The following is a 705-nucleotide window of genomic DNA, read 5'->3' as shown; positions in this document are numbered from 1 at the left end:
TGTTTTAAGTTCTGTAAAATTATTTTTCAGCCAGTCAACAGGAGTTAATTCCCAACGCTGAGGAGATCATCTGGAACAACGACGGTAAGATTTTTGTGTTTGCGCTCAAGGGTTCTTATGTATGGGTGTGTGGTTGTGTTTTGAAGCGGCTCAATAGAGTTATGAAAACGTTTTAATATATATTAATGGCGGTCTCTTTAATTACACAGAAACTATCGAAAGGCCTGTGATTAATGTCTCCGAGGATCAACCAAGAGAAGTGGTTGTCCCTAGACAGGCTGTCTGCCGACCGGGTAAGAACTAAACCCCTGTTTGTTTGTATAACGTTTCGGTAAGATGTTTGAGGCCCGTTTTGTTAATTTAAAAAAATATCCTTTCTAACAGTATTAAGAAACGTGGTTCGAGACAACGAAAGGCCTTCCACATCGAGGGATTGTTTCGTTTTACCTTCGAGAACCGTAACCTTTCAAGAATCTGAAAGGCCGTCAGCCCCTGTATCTGATAGCGGTGAGTATATATCTGCCGCTTGTAAGAGGTTAAAGCTTTTTATAAAGAGGGGTGGTTAAAGGTTAAACATGTCTCTTACCTTCACAGAAGTGCAAAAAGCTAAATCAGCTGAAAAACATAAGAAACGATTATTCTTTGGAGGTAAGTAAGATCTTTCAAACTTTAATGTTTTTAAAAGGGTTTTGTTTGCCCGTTGAG

The sequence above is a fragment of the Amia ocellicauda genome, unplaced genomic scaffold (assembly GCF_036373705.1).
Source record: "Amia ocellicauda isolate fAmiCal2 unplaced genomic scaffold, fAmiCal2.hap1 HAP1_SCAFFOLD_84, whole genome shotgun sequence".
NCBI lineage: Eukaryota > Metazoa > Chordata > Actinopteri > Amiiformes > Amiidae > Amia > Amia ocellicauda.
Note: the sequence above shows the minus strand (reverse complement) of the source record.